Source organism: Ascaphus truei, chromosome 1, assembly GCF_040206685.1.
Source record: "Ascaphus truei isolate aAscTru1 chromosome 1, aAscTru1.hap1, whole genome shotgun sequence".
NCBI lineage: Eukaryota > Metazoa > Chordata > Amphibia > Anura > Ascaphidae > Ascaphus > Ascaphus truei.
The window spans coordinates 249,506,303-249,526,063 of NC_134483.1; the positions used below are offsets into that span (position 1 = coordinate 249,506,303).

A 19,761-nucleotide genomic window follows, 5' to 3' on the forward strand; every position below is an offset into this window, starting at 1 on the left:
GTCATTTTCCCCACTATTATTATCACCAGGAAAGCAAGAGAAAAAAACAGTATTGCTGCCGTGATCACCAATAGATAGCAGTAACTTCACATCAGATGACTATTGGCCACCAGTCTTTGGTCGACATATTGGCCCATATTTACTAAGCAGTTTTCTTCCATAAGACACTTTCTGACACTGGAAGGCACGTTACAGCACATTGACTTAAATACGCTGTAAGATGTCTTCCAGCTCAGGAAGGTGTCTTATGATGGAAGACTGTTTAGTTAATATGATACATTGTGTCTATTGGTCCAGTGTTCTTGTTCGGTGGATAGAACAGCGAAGATTCTGGGGAACATGGATCTCAGAAGACCAGGGTTTAGCTCCTGAAGACCTTGTGGTTCAGGCAATGTAAAGAAAAAAGGTTGATTGCTACTTTATCCTTTGAAGTGCCCTTTCGATGGCCCTCGGTACATCATTTCAGGCCGATCTAAACAAAAAATGAGCTTGTCCACTTCTGTTTCTGGCCCCCGGGCAACTGTCTTGTGATCGCACTATGAACAATATGTTGTTAAGGTCTAGTGGTTCTTCTGGTGCCACCGAACCCCCCGACGCTGTAAAGTTTAATACAAGAAGGACTAGAATTCTATCCTAGACAAGGCTGATAAATTCTGAAAGGTTGCAACACGCCATGATGCCAATAAAAACATCAAACATCAATGCCCTCAAAAATTACCACAAGAGGTTTTTTTTTTATATAGTAGTGAATACAGCACTTTGTACACTTCACAGGACAATAGATCCCGTTGGAATTACACCATGAAGCTGTATCCTGACATTTCATATGACATGGTCTAGACTACCATTTAGTAATTCTGGTCATCTGGTCCTATTTTTTTACTGTGAAGTAAACAACAGGACCAGAATAAGAATACGGGGGTTATTCCTTAAAGTGTAATAACCAATCAGGCACTACTGCATGAAAAGTACCATTGAGCTGCAGTACCACACCTTAATGAATGACCCCCTAAAAGTGTACAGAATAAAAATGGATCTTGTTCAATAAAACGTTGTTTTTATTGTCTTTTCATATAGTTAATCCTGACTAGAAATTGTATCAATTCAATCCCTTCGGCAGCTGCTTCACATGTCTTTCATTCTATAATCTAGGTAATTGTAACAACAGCAAAGTGAATCTTCTTGACAGATTTCATAGTTGATAAGAATATACAAGTACCTGCCTATGGCAAGGGCATAACTCACTAGGGAAATTAGTGATTGACGATTGTCAAAATGTCTTCCGCATAATTACTGGTAACTGATGCATTTAAAACAATTTTGTACCAGATGGACTTTGTGCGCTTTATAAATATGTATTTGAGATAAATAGTTCCATAACTGTGTTACTCTATCTGCAAGTACAGATGTGACCTGTTCCATTGGCTCTCATGTTATCATAGTAAAATTTGCTGTATAATGTAATATATCACACTATCTTTAATTGTCTGCTTGCACTTTAACCCCAGGAGGTTTTTATCAAACTTCAAAGTGGGGTATCACGCCCAATCCAGCAGTAACTGACATTTAGGACAACAGCAGTTAATGCCAGATTGGGGATTTTGATGAATCTGCCCCTAAAAGTGCAATCCTATGGACTCTATAATCTATATCTACATATTTTAGAATTCTTTACGTTCTTGTATTAAAGTAGAAATCTGTGCGGCTCGGTTTTATATAATGTATTAACTATATATTCTTGTTGCCCCTCCTCCAAGCTTCCCTCTATGCTCCTAATTGAGAAATGTTGCTCTGAAAATCTTAGCAGTCTGTCATAGAACGGAACATATCAGAATAGCATCTGATGATGCTGATATACCAATGTGATCACAGTCATTGTTTTGAGGAAGAACCAATAAATAGTGAGACAAGCAGGTAGTTATCAACCACATAGGGGAAGTGTATCTAGATTGTAAGCTCTCACAAGCAGTGCCTCATTACCTGTTTGCGTATATTTGTTCTTCATAACTAAGCGATAATGATACAGTAACATAATTATCATAGTAAAAAAGGTGCAAACAGAAGTTTGTTTTGACTAATTCTATTTTCTGTTTGCATGAAACGAAGGAAAGATGCAGAATTTGATACATCCCATTATAATCTGTGCGTCATGTAACTAGTTTTTATAAAGAAAAAAGGTATTGTAAAATCGACGTTTCCGTGAGAAACCACACCTGCCTTAGGCCGACTGCTGATGAAGGTTTAGTTTTATAACTGAAACGTTGATTTTACAATCATTTTTTTCTTTATTAAAGAAGTGGTATGCTGTACTTTTGCTATTTTGGGTTACATATTTGCAGTAGCAGGATTGCAATGAATGTTCACCAAGCAGTTTAATTTTCTGTTGGTTTGTGTCTCCACTATCCAAAACAATGCACGTGGCAAAAAAAAACTTTGCCTCAAATTTGCCTTGATACATCACCCCACACAGTCTCCCTCATACTGTGGCAGAAACTGGAACTGGCAGTAGATTTTAACATTTGTTTGAGGGTAGGGAATAGAGTACTACTTGTAATGTGCCACTCTTTCATATTATGTGAAAGGTGATTTTGAGTGGGATTACACCTTTAAACTATATCCATGACGAAAAGCGCTATCATAAGAGGTAAATTGACAATTAATGCATTAAAACAATGAGACACACCTAGGCAGATTAAAATAAGGTAAAGTTAAAATTAAAAGTCATTTTTTTTTTAAATGGTACAGTAGGCTTAGAGATTTGACTTACTTTAGCATACTGTACCCACGAAAGTGTTAAAGGCCGGCGCTCCCATATATTCCACGTGCAGTTATTCAAAGTGATAAATAGTGATAGAAAAGTGGTAAAAACAAAACGGTTCCAATCAACATCTACAGGTACCTGGATTATAAATCACAGAGCGTGTAACAAAATGTCAGTGAATCTTATCACTATTTAGTGAATAAATTTTTGACAAGTGTCTAAAATATGGGGGGGGGAAATACATGTAAAGATAGAATACAGGCCAACTCTTTTGCTCAGACCCTGTGGTGGGAACTGTCTCCAATAATTTCCTCTGTTGAATAATGTATGTTTTCTCAAGATCCAAGGGGAGTATAAGAGGTCATCAAAAAATACAAAGAAAACACAAAATAGTTCAATCTAAACAAATATCATCCTAAACAGTTCACTATATTTTGACAATTTTTGTGTGCTGGTTCCTAAAATATTATAAAGTGCATTACAGAAACTCTGGTCATGACATCAGTTGTCTGTATGATACTTTGTATTATAATGTGAGTGTCTCCATTAACTAACGGTTTCATTGCCACAGGTCCAGTATACCATTAGTACAGAAAACAGAACAAATAAGGTTTCTGAGCTCAAGCTGTCAGTCAGTGAAGTGATGTAATCCGCTTGCAGCTACACGTAAGGGGTCACTCCTCAAAAGGCCCCTATAGAAGGAGAGTACCCCAATAAAGGGGGAGTCTCCCAATAGAAACAAGAAATAAAGTACGCAATGCGCACCGCAGATTACTAAATGAAATTTATTATAATAAATATAGCCCAACTAAAGAACTACAAAGAACATATACTGTATAGGACTACAAAGAACATATACTGTATATGCAACAAAAAGGTCTTACCACAAGACCACACAACAGTGAAACATAAAATACAAAATGCAGTCCCACAAGCCTGGAATAACCCATGTGAGTGGGGACACCCCCAAGAAAAGTTGAACTCCTGAAGAAGCACGTGGTGCGAAACGCATAGAGGTCACGGGAGGTTGTTCTGCGCATGTGCACGCCGGCTGGAGGGACACTGCCTTTGAGTGAGAGCGGAGAGAAACTGCTGCAATGCGGTCACGACATCCTGGTCCTTTATGTTGCCGTGCCCGCCGTCCGCTTCCCCTCACGGTTAGTTCTTCTTCCCCTCGGCGTGCTGTTCTCACCAAGGTGCTCTGAGGCTTTTATTTATTAGCTCTTTGCATTGTTTGGTTTTTATGTGCCCCAAATGAGGTGTTCTTTCACTTGAACGTTTCTTGGGGGTGTCCTCACTCACATGGTTTATTTCAGGCTTGTGGGACTGCATTTTGTATTTTATGTTTCACTGTTGTGTGGTCTAGTGGTTAGAACTTTTTGTTGCATGTATATGTTCTTTGTAGTCCCGGTGTTGGGCTATATTTATTATAATAAATTTCATTTAGTAATCTGCGGTGTGCTTTGCGTACTTTCTTTCTTAGTACATCCGTTTTCTTCATTCTGTGATAGCCAATAATTGTGACATGGAGGCTGAGGTGCGTTTTCTTGATGACATTTCTCCAGATGCTCCGGAGAACGCTGCACGTCCTTCTAGGAATGCAAACCAGGAGGTGGGTAGATGGATGTCACTGGAGACCAGTACTTCTAACACGAAAAGAAACCTTCCGGGATCACTGTCACCAAGCACAGGAGAAAATAATTAAATAAACGGGGTTTATTCTGACAGAACCAGCAAATACACAAAATACACAATTTAACATACACTCACCAAACTGGGGACCAGAGGGAAGTCTCTAGCCTCACTAGGTGCAGGGCACCTGCATCAGTAGGCTTACCCTGTACGCTTCTTCTCCAGGTATGCAAAGTGCTATTCCTTCAATATCATCTTTGAATCTGCCGCCAGTCTGTAACTCTGTCAAGTCCGTAGATTCACTCACAGAATCTCCCTGGACTCAAAGAACGCTTCAGCCAATCACCCGGAGCTCCACTCAAATGTCACAAGCCTGCAACGCTGTCTCCATAAGCCACACAGAACTTGCAGCTCGAGCTGCACCTCTGTGCAATTCTGTCTTGTCTCCATCCGTAGCTCCCCTCAGAACTTGGTCTCCACTTGGCCCGGCTTCCCTTCCGAGTCCTCTGCTATTCATAGCAGAGCAACTTTGAAAAGCCCGACACTGCACTACTGGAGCAAGTCAGGGAATCCTCTTACACTGTCTCTGTTGGACTGAGGCTTGGATCTTAGTGTCAACGGAATCTCCGTAAGACTCCATGGGTCTCTCTGCTCTGATCTCCCTGCACTGTGCTGCCCAGCTCCTTACATAGCTGCTGTGAGTTATCTTTTAACATTGGGAGGAGCCGGCAGCCAATCACTGCACGTACCGGCAAGCAACAGCCAACCCCAGGCGAGGGATTGATGGAGGCTCGCCTGGCTGCGCGAATCAGAGGAGGGGGGTGGGTTAAAGGTACAAGACTGCTTGGAGAGCGGGGAATTCAAACTGGCACACAGAAACAGTGCCTACAGGGCTCAGACCCGGCAACTGATTCTGTTAGCCAGTCCTCTACCTCCCACTGTGCAGGCGCTTCAGAGTCTGGGCAGTACAATGAGCCCTACTCCCAGATCTGATCGGTTGCCTTTCACCACACTCATGAGTCCTGGACCTAGCTGCCCCTAACCTGTGTCCTAATCCTATCATTTCTATGGAACAGCTCATTTAAGTGAATTACTGAGACTGCTTCCCTTCAAAGGATAACACAGAGGTACATTACAGTTGCAAAGCACCATTAACATTTACAGGGCTGACACCCAAATCATATTACAGTACAATGCTGGCACACTAAACGAGGAATTGCTAACACAGGGAATAAAGCGTTTTACAGACAATATATTTATACATAAGTGTTTTTACTTTCCCTCCCCAGACATGAAATGCATTTGGCTGAAATACACATTACTCAGCCAGCCAGCTGGGCTTCACCTTTATTTTGTGATGCCAGCTACCCCTACCGTCACAATGGATTCAGTCCATCTATAGATGAATGTCTTCAGCCTTTGGCTTGTTGTGATTTACCATGCCAGTAGTATCGCTGAATATTATAGAAAGTCTGTGACATACAGTACAGAGTTATTTTGCAATTTGTCTTCTCATTGTGTTGAGTGTCATCGATTACATCTGTATAGCATATAGGATTTATCTTTCTTTCTTAATGCTGTCACTCAATTTACTAATTTTCAGTTTCTTGGATTTAACAAGATTATTTTTAGTTTGAAACAAAATATTAATACCTATAATTAACAAGTGTCAGTCTGTCATGCTCTCCATAGCCAACAACTTATTTGCTTCCGGTCAGCGATGGAAAGTTCTTTGCCAGTACATTACAGAAAATATGCTGTATTTCAAAATTGACACATTCTGACCTTGACCATTTGTCCAAACAACACTATTTTAGTCTGCGCTATCCTATCACAAAGATGTGTTTATTCTCTTGCCCATTCAGGAGCTCTTATAAATGACTTCAAAGCTTATCATTTAAAATAGGCACTGCTATGGCGGTGCTATATGTTATCAGCATGGGCTTAAAATCACATTACTATAGCATAACATTGTGTTACCTGCCAATAACATGATGTTAAGAATATCTTGACCTTAATCTTATCCGAAATTGTGCTTTTTCATGGGGAGTAAGGGGTGGAAAGGGTGGGGAGAAAAAGATATGTATAAATATGGTAATTTAAATCATTTGAATATATTTTCCATATTCAAATTAGTTTATTTTCAATGTATCTCAGTTGTGTTCACAGTTATCTCTCTGTGTGTTGCAGCGGTTCTTGGTGGGAGTAACTCCAAGTTTAGGTACTGTACTGTAGTTAACCTTAATGAACTTTAGTGGGTCTGCGATGTTATAGTAAATGCCTCTTTTGCATCTCATTATCACTAATAGCTGTTATAATTAATGCAATGCGCTTTACGTGAGAAAATACTATGTTGTGTTATTGGCCTTTAAAGATATGCACTGGGCCAGCTATTAGGTTTGCTAGGCAGGAGCTTTCACAGAGCCTCTTACCTGGTCCGGCGCCGCATCTCCTTAGACGTAGCGACGTCATGCTGTCACACGGCCATGCGGCATCATGTCATGGCAATGTGCCGCCATTTTGTTTTGCGTTCCATATTGACAGGACGCTATAGGAGGAGAGGCTGGTGGACCAGGTTAGAGTTACTTACATACAATGTAGAAATCTGCCATGCGCTCCAGGTTAGATGGAATGGAACAGGATATATGTGATCAGTGCGAATCAGAAGGGGGGAGAGTACATGGGGAGCATAATCAAATAGGCGACATCCAACGGGAGGAGGTGGGGAAGAGAAAAGGGGGCAGTATAAGTCCTTTATATCTTCTGTTGAAACCCTCAAGTATCCTTCTCACTCACAAAGAAACAGTGCAATGATGCAGAAAGCGTGGAGGTACTCACAGGTTCAGAAAGTGGGGAAAACACCTCTCACTGCTAGATGTATAACCAACACAGAGCTCCACAGTGGGTCAGGCAAAGGGAAAAACCAACCTCACAATGCTCTGCATATGCTCCATTCAAAACTCCCACGTTGGGTCTGGCAATGGGGAAACTACCTCTCACAGCTCCCTGTGTGCTCCACTCTGTGCTCCTGCTTCCAACTCCTGCAATCAGTAGCACTGCACGTTCGCAGTGTAAGCTCCTCCCTTTCCCCCCAGACGGGTGCCTCCAGAGACCAAATGCAGGCAGAGAAAGAGACAGGCTCCAGGGCACTCTCAAACTGATCCTGATCACTTGCTTGATCAAACAAAATGAAAATGTGTGGTCCCAATGTAGAAAAATGTGATACATCTTTATTGCAGCATCCAAAAGTGAACAGTATAAAACCTCCCACGCGTTTCAACCAATGACTGGTCTTTCTCAAGGAGTAACAAAATGTGGTCAGCAAGCACTCTATATAGGTGCTGAACAATTAAAATAAACACAATCAGGTGAAATTGATTGTACAATCAAACAATACAATAGGTACTGATTATAGTAAAATAACCATAATAAAACATGATGCTGGAAACATATCAAGATAGAGATAATGATTGTGCAGAACCATATTGCTCAGGATTAGATCAATAAGACTTATCAATATATAAATGCTTACAATTAATGTTTCAACAGTAATAAGATATAGATAATAAATCTGATACCATGATGATTATTCTAATACCCCTGGCCTGAAACATTGACATGAATCATAATATAAATATGCAGTACTATAATAACATTCCCAATGAAAAAGAATCTATAAAAGTCATAGGGGCCTATGCACTAAGCTCCGTTAATTAGCGCTGAAATGGGTTAAATCGCTCGGCCGCAAAAGGCTGAAGCCATAAGCGCTATTCACTAAGGCTGTTTGGCGCATTTACGGCCTGCCTTGCCCAAAAGGGCCATAGCGCGCGATCATCTTCTTCCCCCCTCTGATATCGTGCTTAAAGTTATTTAGCATGATAACTATTATAAACAAAGCAGCCTGTAAGAACTGCATGGAGACGCTGCGTCTCAATGCACGGCTCTTACAGGCGATCGTGCTGTTCAAATATGATTTTTAATACTAGTGTACATGAGCAGGGGGTCTCCTGAGCTGGACCGCATTGGTTTCAGGTCCGAGGACACCCTACTTCAGGAGATACAGGCCCCTTTATGTGGTGCCGGTATCCCCTGCAGAATTTAAATGTAGAAAAAATAGGATATTCAGCGCTCGTGCTGTGTGATGGTGTGGATGATCCCTTTGCAGCATGTACATAAAGCGTCTCCCCAGAAACTCTCAAATCTAGGTGAACCCCCCTTAGAAAGGGGGGAAGGCACCCTGAAAAAATAATAAAAATGCACAAATGCGCACCATGGATAATTTAAATGTCCCGGTCACGTGACACGGGAGCTTTAAAGTGCAGGGGATACCGGCACCCCATAACGGGGTCTATATCTCCTGAAGTAGTGGGTCCTCGGACCTGAAACCAATGCGGTTCAGCTCAGGAGACCCCCTGCACATCTACACTAGTATTAAAAAACACATAACAAAAAATAATAATTCATTACCATAGCGGATAGCTGCTGTGGTAATGAACCTGCGTTAATGTACATTTTAATAATAGTGTGTGGGAGCAGGGGGTCCCCTGAGCTGAACCGCATTGATTAATGCCTCAGAGACCCCCTGTTTCCCGAGTTACAGGCCCCGGTATGGGGCATCGGTGCCAGTGTCGGCGCCATCTTTATAGCGTAAAAGAAGCGACGTGGGCTCAATAAAGATGGCGTCCACACTGGCATCCGATGCCCTTACCGGGGCCTGTAACTCGGGAAGCAGGGGGTCCCTGAGCCACAAAATGCGGTTCAGCTCAGGGGACTCCCTGCTCTCGCACACTATTATTAAAAATACATTGAAGCAGCTTCATTACCTTAGCGGCTATCTGCTAAGGCAATGAAGGGGTTAAGGCATAATAGCATGTTTATTGGGGACAATTGCCCCCAATAAACATTGCTATATACAACACACATCCCCCCCGCCCCCTAACACATACACACCACAGTAATGGGCAAAATTACTATTATCTACATATGGATAATAATGCATTTGCCCATTAAATATACATTAATCACAATAAATAAATGTTGTACTCACCCTTGTCCGGCACCCACGATGAAGGCCATCCGCATCTTCCTCCCCGTCCATACACTGGGGTGCTGAAAAATATACACAATAAGAAAAAGAGCCAAACTAATGTCCCCTAACCCCTTAATGACATTAGCGGCTACAGTCATTAAGGGGTTACGCCACCCTGACCTGATACCCACCCTTCACCCATTTATTTGTACAGCGGCTTCATCATGTATGTATATATATATATATATATATATATATATATATATGGAAAAAAAGAGGAGAGAGCGCACGCCCATAGCGTAAAATTGTAGATTTAATGAGGGGAAGGGGGGGAGGGGGGTTAAAAAACGCACTTACAAAAGTACAATAAAATCAAGCATATGTGATAATAATCACCACCATCCGGTTAAGACTGCAAGCTCTTGGGGCAATCCCAGGCTCCGTTGGTAAAGGATCGACGTCCCCGCAGATTTCCAGGGCTGGTGTGCTGTTTGAAAGTCCAAGAAAGTAATTCCGTATGGTGTCGGTCTCTGTAGCACTGAGACCGTTCAATCGAATTGGTCCCTCCAGGAAACAGACACCTCCAGTGTAGCTAATGTATGAGGTTGTAAGCCGGGAGAGCAGCACACGGGAGCCAGAGTTCTACAATCAACCTGCAGCAGTGCTTGTGGGCAAATCCGAAGGCGAAGGACCCCTCTTCCGGATCCGGTTCCACGGAGGTGACTCGCGTGACGACGCCATTGATTGCGGAGATTGAGCTGCGTGGCACATGAGAGCCTATCTCATACACGCCTATATTTGCTGTACTTTTGTGAGTGGGCATTTGTAAGATTTTATGTTCAATCAATACATTTTTATTGTGGTAATGCACTAGGTGTGCGCCAGTTTCTTTCTCTTTCCTTTTTTCTAGATATCATTAAGGACTGGTGATCCCTTCGAAACGGGCTGCAAGAAATCAAAGACTTTGCCACTGGAACAGGACTTTATGTATTGAAGGTTTTTTATTCCAATTTTTATATTTTTTGGCAATTTTTTCTATTTTTTACCTATTAAATATATTTTTTAGATTTTTTATTCTTTAGGGTTAATTGTCAGGAGATTGTATTGTTATTGTAATTTTTAAAGTTCTATCATAGTGTACTAGCCTACTCTAGCTGCCCCTCCAAGCATATCCAATTAGCTACTGCCTCTCATATCTATATCTATATATTAACTGGGATATTTAACGGCGCTACTTCATATTGTTGTTTTTTTGTTATATATATATATATATATATATATATATATATATATATATATATATATACTGTGTATGCATGATTAACCAATATACAAATAAATACTGTACATGGCCAAATACAAATCTCTCCCAATATCAAACAGCACCAAGCAAAATCAATATCTAAGAAATTCAAATCCAAACACTCAATTTGACAATGTGTACATGATACAATTAATCTGTGCATCATGTATACTATGTCAACCAATGCTCCAAATCAAATACACTAATCCAAACAAGATACAAATACAATCATTAAAGAAAAACAAAGCATCAACACAATTACATAACCATCAATTAATCCAATCACCAATCAATTACAATCAAAATCAATTACACACTTCAAATACTACAAACAAACCATTGTGAAAAATAATCTATGTCAAAGTAACCATCACACTAAATCTATCTTCCAAAAATAAGTCAATAAAATAATCTATAGCAAACAGCCTTTAACTAAATATTTGAAAAAACGAAATGTACATTAGCAACACATTTTTACACAAAGCAGCAAATTGCAATTCCAAAAAAACATCCAAAAAAGGCAAGCCAACAAGTTTTTATTATACCTGTATGTATGTCCATCTATAGTTTACAGACATAAATACAGGTGCACTAAAAGAGCATCAAAAACCATTGAATCACATTAAAAATCAACATACAATACAACCACTGATTTGTCCTGTACGTATGTATATCCATAGTGACATACATAAATTCAGGGCAAATAAATGTACATAAAAAAAAATGGACGTCATGAAAAAAATGCAAAAAAACCTGTAAAATAAAAATAAAATACATTTATTTTGTTTACTTACTTACTTACTTTTTGTTTACTTACCATTACCACTCACCGAAATCAAGGGGAACCGGAAGCACTGGAGCAGCTAATCCAACAACAGGAACCAGGTAACCATAAAATAAAAAACCCTTACAATCCACAAGTGTCTGTATCTTCTTTCTTCTATTTGTGATCCATAGTGGGGGTCTTCTCCTTCTTCTTCTGTCTTCTTCCGGGGTCTTCTTATCTTCATCCGCCACGCCCTGGTCTTCTTTCTTCTGTAGGAGGTCTTTCCTCCTCGGCGTCTAGCTTCAAAATGAGACGACATAGGCTTTTATAGGCCTATGACGTCACATTTTCGGCATATGGTTCTCACGGTCCTGATTGGGCCGTGAAAACCATGTGCTTTGGCCGATTAAAAAAAAATGATAACGTCATTTAAAGACAATGAAAGCACAGCCAATCAGAATGGCTGTGCTTCAATTGCCTTTAAGATGACATCATGAAAAGAAAGATGGCCGGCCTCACATGGTACGGTAGACAATCAGAGCATGGGAACTCCATCCCAACTCTGATTGGCCCAAGTAGACCATGTGACAGAGGCTTTGGGGAGAACGGATGTGACATAATTTAAAGCCTGTCACACTTTCAATTCCACGTTTATGAAGGGCCAAGCAATCAATATGTTTCAGAAATCTGTTGAGAAGGATTTATATCTTTTATCACGGGGCATTCAGGTGCTAGGCATTCTTAAATGCTTTAAACAATCAGATAATCTGACAGTGTTGCAAAGAGAGGCCTTGTGTTCTTTGTCTGCTAATGACTCAATTGTAGTCAAAAATGCAGACAAAGGGGCTGCTGTGGTGGTTCTTGATAGTGTGTACTATAAGAATGAGGCTCTTAGGCAACTGAGCGATGAGGCCTCTTACTCCAGACTCCAGAGTGATTCAAAATTAAAGTTCCAGTTGGAGCTTTCAGAATTGATTGAAGAGGGAATCATGCTGTACATTTTGTCCAAGGCTGAATGTGAATACCTTTACGTTCCACACTCGGTCACTCCCATTTTTCACCACCTACCCAAGATACACAAAACACTATTGGCACCCCCCGGTAGACCTATTGTTTCCAGAATTGGGTCCCTGGGTGAGCACTTGTCCATTTACGTTGATCACTTCTTGCAACCCTTAGTCCCTTACCTTCCTTTACATTAGATTCCAAACACGTACTTTCACTTTTGCATGATTTCACTTGGGTCACTCTGGACGTGGCTTCGCTTTACACCATCATCACTCACCAACATGGCCTTTCTGCTGCTGAACATTATTTATCACACACTTCCACATTATCACCAGCACACATTACTTTTTTATTGGACAGCATCACTTATCTTTTGCACCACAATTATTTTCTTTTTGATGGGCATTTCTACCTCCAAACACATGGGACTGCTATGGGCAGTTGTTTTGCGCCATCTTACGACAACCTATTAATGGGTTGGTGGGAACAGTCCCACGGGTTTGGAGATAGAAACCCATATCATCACAATATAATGCTTTACAAGCGTTATATTGATGACCTGCTTATCATTTGGAAGGGCCCCATCACTGATTTACTTTCCTTCATACATTATCTCAACAACAACACTCTCAGCATTTTTTTCACTCACTCTTATCATGGACATCACATTCAGTTCTTGGACCTGTACCTATTCATTGATATAGAACAGGGAAGAAAAACGAAGCACCAAGTCCAGCTGTAGAATAGCAATAACACCAACAGGGATACGTACCAAAAATAAGCTATTTAATAGGATCCAGGCAAAGTAACAAACACACCTACGCGTTTCGGACCTCTACAGTCCTTTATCAAGGTGAAAATATTCATTGATATGGATGGTACTATTAAAAGCGATATTTATCGCAAGGAGCATTCGCGTAATGCATTGCTTCATGCTAACAGCTGTCACAACAGATCCCTCTTCAAGGGCATACCACGAGGACAGTTTCTGCGTTTACGCAGGAACTGTTCTTCTGTGGATGGTTACCTATTAAGGTCTGCTGATTTGAAGGAGCGTTTTCTGGATAGGGGCTATGCCGCTCAGGATCTTAATGATGCCTTTGAATATGCTTTATCTAGGGATAGGAGGGAACTCATTAGCATGACCAATGCTAAGTCAAAGAGTGGTTCCAATTTACAAATGATAATGATGTTGAACAACCACCATATGTTATTACTTCATACAGTGGTCAGGCTATGGCAATTTCAACCATTATCAAAAAACATTGGTCTATGCTTACCCTTGATCCCCAGATTTAACATTTAGCCATTCAGAGCCCTAGGATAGTTTTTTCTAAATCTCAGACTATACGCAATTTGATATCGCCTTCCATGTTAAGTACACAGTGTTCTAACAAGTATGGGCAAGGATTTTTTCCACAATTGAAGGGCTCACGCAGGTGTGGACGTTGCAACATATGTTCCACATATGCAAAGGACACCCACTTTTGAAAATATGGAGAGAACTAAATCGTTCTACATCAAAGTTTCATCACCTGTCAAACAGATTTTGTTACATATCTTTTGACATGTGGATGTTTGAAACAATATGTTGGATTGACCACACGGCAGTTGAAGACTCGTGTACAGGAACATGTTAGACTGATAGCCAACAAAGATGAGACTCATCCAGTGTCTAAACACTTTCTGTTATGTCAGACAGGTTCACTCAATCAGTTCAAATGTACCACTTTAGAACACATTCCCATGTTGAAACGAGGTGGTGACAGGACTAGGATTCTGCATCAGATGGAGGTCTTTTGGATCTTCACTCTAGGGACACCAACTGGCTGGACTGAACTCTGAGTGGGATCTCAATTGCTTCCTATGATGCAGAACCATTTTCATGTTATTTCTTCATGGCTCCTCCCCTTTTTTCTATATACTCTATATCCGGTCGCTACCATTGTGCTAGTTCAGCTTGGTTATGTTTTTCAATCCATCATCTATTTGTCTCTTTACACACTATTTTTCTGTCCTTTTTATTACTATTTGATACTTTAAATATCATAGATAATTGGGTGTGTGATTTGAATGCAATCCAGTTATTGTTCTATAAATTTATATGCATCTGTATATCATTGTCTATATACTACTAATGACGGACACTTATTACTATTATATAAGTGTGTTTGATTGTTTTTCCTTATAAGCAATCATTGGCCTTTGCTTAAGATATTTGCTTTCATTACGAGCCATCGTTTTGGCTTACCATATTTCTCAATTACTATGGGGTCTATGACTTTTATAGATTAATTTTTCATTGGGAATGTTATTATAGTACTGCAGAATACTTTGTGGCTCTTTATATTATGATTCATGTCAATGTCCAGGCAGGGGTATTAGCTTAATCATCATGGTATCAAATTTCATTATCTATATCTTATTACTGTTGAAACATTAATTGTAAGCATTTATATATTGATAACTCTTATTGATCTAATCAATATATATGGTTCTGCACAATCATTATCTCTATCTTGATAGGTTTCAAGCATCAAGTTTTATTATGGTTCTTTTACTATAATAAGTACCTATTGTATTGTTTGATTGTACAATCAATTTCACCTGATTGTGTTTATTTTAATTGTTCAGCACCTATATAGAGTGCTTGCTGACCACATTTTGTTACTCCTTGCGAAAGACCAGTCATTGGTTGAAACGCGTGGGAGGTTTTATACTGTTCACTTTTGTATGCTGCAATAAAGATGTATCACATTTTTCTACATTGGGACCACGCATTTTCATTTTGTTTGAACAAGCAAGTGATCAGGATCAGTTTGAGAGTGCCCTGGAGCCTGTCTCTTTCTCTAGAGTTGCTTACAGAGGCCCTGTGCTCTCCCCGACAACCAGTTTAATTGTTGCGGGGAAGAGTGGGGGAACTCTGTATGCACGGGTCTCTGTGCAATGGCACTGATGGAGCTGCCATCAAGCTGGCCCTGGATATGCAATATGGTCTAATATGTTATTAAGTTAGGTTAACATCCCGTTAAGTCTCTTAATGAAGCTTTGTGGATCTGGGCCTTAATCTCTGTTAAAGGTAAGTTATGCAAACAAAAGGCCATTTGCACCAAATTTGTATTACCGTAGTAAACTATACTGAACAAAGTCATAATTTTGTTTTAATATAAGTAACGTCTTTTACAGTACTCTATTACTGTATGTCAGACATCAACAGTAGTTTTAATCAGTTAAACCAATATGATTTAATCAATCATATTCAATTTTACAGCATACAGTACAGCAGTGCTTTGTTAGTTGAGAAATTAATAACAATACAGGGTATATTGTGTTTATTCTAGCTTAGAAGCTGTGTTTATTATAAAAGCACAGGGAGAGGGAGAAATTAAAAATATTCTGTCTGCAAATCCTCCAGGGGCAAATTAATTGTGGTTTTGGTAAAACACTTTGTACATTTCATATACAATAAATATTTTGTTGTTTTTTATGCAGATATTGGAGAAATTTGTAAATATTCGCAATCTTTTCCAATTTGTTTTACACAATTCTTCTCAGTTTTTGCTTGGCAGTTTTTGGAGGTCTAATATTTCAACCTCCAAAAATGTACCGGTATGCAAAAATGTAGCCAAGCTTTAATTAGAAATTCGTATATGTAAACGTTTTAATAGTTGAAGTTGAGAAAGATGAGCTGACAAGGTTACAGAATTACTTTAAGGAAGACTGGGAAACCATTTAGATAAACTAGAGGTACAGTAACCTAATTTTCAGCAGTTCATAAAACCATTTGAAAGCAGCTGCTGTGCATACTGTCTGTTACATTGTGATTAAACAGCTTCCTCAGAAAATATAAAGGACTGCTTCTGCAATCAAAACATATTGTGTGTCATTTGTAATGTCTAAGCTATCTTTACGATGACATTCCAATCGTGTGGACCAAATACTATATGATCCAAGACTAGTGATGTTTCTAATGATGTGCCTAAGATGTCAACATGACATCACAGATTAGTTTGCATACATCTTCACTCTGTTTGAAATATTCTGCATATGGTCGCTACTAAGATGTGCAATTCATTTGTTGTGGGATTTTCTTGAAAGGGCTCACATCTTGCTGAAAGTAAATGACAACCAAGTATGAAACAAGTTGCCCTTGTGTTCACCTCTCACATAATTCCCAAGTATTATTGTATATCAAATCTAATTTGTTAGTATGAAGGTAGCATCTCATGAGGTAATTTGAGCATATTGTATCTGTTGTACCTTCTGCTGGTAAATTCCTATATTTTTTTTATCATTCTGTAGTATTTCTTCTGTATCGTTTTTCTTTGCTACATGAATGGGTTAAATAAAAGATGTTATGGGATAAAATATCTCAATATTGAAATATAATTCAAAGGGTGTTTAGAATTGTACATACAATACAGTACTGTAAAAGTGGTAGATCTTATTTTACTACTATACATACTGCATACTGTACAGTCTCCCAATCTCTGGTCGCTTGCTTTTTCCCATAAATAAAGTAGTTCTAATCCCTGGTGGGAAGTCTGGATTTTTTTTATATACGAGTAAGCAGTGAAGAAAGATAATCAGTTTTCTAGAAACTGCTGAATTATTCAGAGTTGTTAGACTATAGTTATGGGTGTAAGCTTTTGTATTTACAGTAAGCAGGTCAAAAGCTTTTTTCAGTTCTCATACTGAATATGTACAGTATGTGTATGATTGACATTCATGAGAATATACTTGTAAGATTGATTATTTTTTCCCAGCATTTTTTCTCCTTAGTTATACTTGCCAGAAACAGCCTTCTCTGGCCATTTTGTCAATATGCTGTGAAGCTAATTCCACGTGCAATAGAAGAGGCAGTTTCTATTGAAATAAATGGGACTAAAACATTTTCTAGCACAGGGAATCAGGTTCTCAATTCATATTGAATATGGACCTTTCACAGAACAATTAGCATGTTGTTTATAAGTGGGATTGTTTTTAGCTGGGGTTTTTACATAGTAATCAATTTTGAAACAGGGTACTACTGCCTGCTTCAATGAAAACATGGTGTAACACTTCAGTAAATTCTCTACAGTGTGTTGTTTGAGGGAAATGGATATGAAGAAACCCACATATTAAGTTATATTAAATGCTGTTTAAATAAAAAAGATTACCTAGGGAAAAACCACCTACATACAGTAAGCCCTAATCCAATATTGTCTGAAGTGGCCAATTTCCCTGTTTAAATTAATTCTTTGGATAATATTGAATCACGCCCTTTACCTCACCCCGACAGCTCAGTTAATACAGTAAAATTGAGTGTTATATTTGTAATATCCCTATCCCACCCGGCAGCCAGATATAGGGTGTACAGATTAACAGTGTCTCTTTCAACACTGACAGGGTTTAGACCTGTTCCATTAGAGTGTTTGCTCAGTTGGTTGCCTTTTTTTCTTCTCAGGGTCTCTCTCCGTCTGTGGGTTCAGGCCAAGCTGTGAGGAGTGAATACTGTAAGTAATAGTAGAACAGGGCACCAATAACTTTTCAAACATAATTCTTTATTGGGTGCACCACATCTTACATCCCCATCCTCCTCCAGACAGGGGTTCAGTGAATGCAATGTAGAATTTCAACCTCAAGCCTTTCATTGAACGTGGAAGCTGTATGTGAGCAGGTATCACCTCCTCAACCTTCCTCGCAAGAGAGCTTCTCTTGGTTATATAATTCAAGGACCCTTTACAGTTTACACTAAGGAAACTAATCCCTGTCTGGGAAATCCATGAAGGGGAATGCTATCTCTTTCCCATAGGCATGCTGACACCAGATTAGATCCCTGAGGGAAGGACTCCCTCCAAAGGTCTGTTCACCCACCCCCATGGGGTCTGCCCCCCCTGGGGATACTGACTCATAATTAGATGGAGCTCCAATTTTATACAGGAGGAGTGGCCAAACCTCTGCCCCAGTAACTGGGCAGATTGAGGGCTCGTTCAGGCTGCCAGCTGAGGACTCGGAGGGAGGGCGGGAGGCAGGCAGTGCTGGGAGTTTGCTGGGCGACATGTGATTATCCCCCAGCAAACTTTTCAGCGTTGGGGAGGGGGCGGGGCTACAGACGCAGGGTAAAGTATCCAAGCTGCAGTCATGAAATCATTCTGAAGAATGATTTCATTGGCTGCCTTGGTCCCTGTAACGCTGCTTCAGCTCCAAGAAACGAAATTTTCATTTACTGAAGCTGTCGTCAGCAGCAACTCCTGGCTTCAGAGGCAGGGCAGTAGCTACCCTGACAACAAGTATTCAAATTGAATACTTTGTTGCTCACGGCAGCACGCACGTCAGCACGCCCTGCCCCCGAAGCCAGCACCCTGAACGAGGCCTTAGCTGTAGCAAGGCCCGCATCCTGTCAGGTTACTCCAAAAGCTTCCAAGCAGACATGTGCCTGGAAGTTGCAACATAATAGAAACAATTGAGGAGACTATCTCACCTACCTAGCCTGGTGACTGATTAACTCTGGCACTGCCTGCAGCTTACCAGAGCTGACATGCAGGGCAAGGGAAAATGTTAGCAGGGTGCTAAATTCTCCTCCTGAAAATCCTCATTGTCTCCGTCTAAGGGAGCCAACAGTCCCTGATTATATATTGAAAATACAATAAACATAATATAAAAGTACAAAATACCATTGCATAACCAATCACAGTTAACTCCTAAGAGAAACCTTTTTTTACCTACTGTACACATATACCTTCAAATGTCACGGGCATTTGGTAAGACTATAATATATATTTCACAAAATCCTTTCTGTCATTACTATTAAAGGTACCTTCATAATGAAGAACCATATTAATAACACACTTTAAATGACAAACATTTTATACAATATATACAACACATTAAACTCAACAGGATTCATAGAAACATTGTGACACATAATACATATTACAGGTTAGCCAACCATATGCATTATTATTTACCCAGCAGCATCCTCCATGGAGAATACAGAGCAACACATTTCCCAACACAATAAATAGTAATGTGCCGGATATTGTTTCCGTACAAACCTGCCTTTATGATCAGATACATTAACAGAGTAGCAGCGCTTCTTCCCTTTCTCACTCACCTATTCTAACCTATCCATGTAGATATTACGCCCTACATGCCATACCCTTCTTAGATAGGATACTCTCTCCACAGAGTAATGCCCTGGCCTAATACACAGCAGAGCCATATAATCTAGCACAGCCTCTCTAGCCCACTGGTCCTTGTTCTCACCCAACTCCCGCATT

The 19,761-nt window shown here is 39.9% G+C and overlaps 1 protein-coding gene across 3 annotated transcripts in view; it reads left to right on the plus strand.

Annotated features, from left to right (window-relative positions):
• Positions 1 to 19,761, plus strand: part of FRMPD1 (FERM and PDZ domain containing 1) — a 418,583-nt gene that overhangs the window by 52,968 nt on the left and 345,854 nt on the right. The window contains exon 2 of one of the 3 annotated variants that reach the window (XM_075602814.1): positions 17,946 to 17,994. The exons of the other annotated variants lie outside the window; for them this stretch is intronic. The gene's annotated coding sequence lies outside the window, so the exon portion shown is untranslated. The remainder of the gene's footprint in view (positions 1 to 17,945; positions 17,995 to 19,761) is intronic. 3 annotated transcript variants of the gene reach the window in all.